Raw genomic sequence first — 652 nt, 5'->3', positions numbered from 1 at the left:
GTGGACCTCTCAGGTCGCAAAGTATTCACCTCCGTTATCGTGCGTGTGTGTGTATGTATGTATGTGTGTCTATGTGTATGTATGCGCATGTATATGTGTGTATGTGTATCGGTGTGTATCTGTGTGGGTGTATGTGTGTGTGTATGTGTATGTGTATTTGTGTATGTGTATGTGTGTGTATGGTGTATGTGTGTGTATGGTGTATGTGTTTGTGTGTGTACGTGTGTGTGTGTATGTGTATGTATGTGTGTCGGTGTGTGTGTGTGTGAGTGTGTATGTGTGTATATGTGTGTATGTGTATATGTATGTATGCATGTCTGTGTGTGTGTGTGTGTGTGTGTGTGTGTGTGTGTGTGTGTGTGTGTGTGTGTGTGTGTGTGTGTAATAATGTACAGTGCAGTATAATGTCATGTATAATGTGTATGTAATATACAGTACAGTATTGTCGTGTGACTACCCTTGGTGAATACCGTAGGGTAGCACGGAAGGCCAAACAAGCTTTTACTCCAAAGCATTCAGTTCAATTACGGACCTGATACACGTGGGGAAAGAAACGGAAAGGGGACGATGAAGAGCTTACCTTCACAGATCCCACCGCAGACCTCAAACATGCGGAAAATAAACTCAAAACGAAACAGGTTCAAATGTACAA

The sequence above is a fragment of the Myxine glutinosa genome, chromosome 1, assembly GCF_964187855.1.
Source record: "Myxine glutinosa chromosome 1, kmMyxGlut1.1, whole genome shotgun sequence".
Taxonomy (NCBI): Eukaryota; Metazoa; Chordata; class Myxini; order Myxiniformes; family Myxinidae; genus Myxine; species Myxine glutinosa.
The sequence above is the reverse complement of the archived record's forward strand: the minus strand, read 5'-3'. Positions refer to the sequence as shown.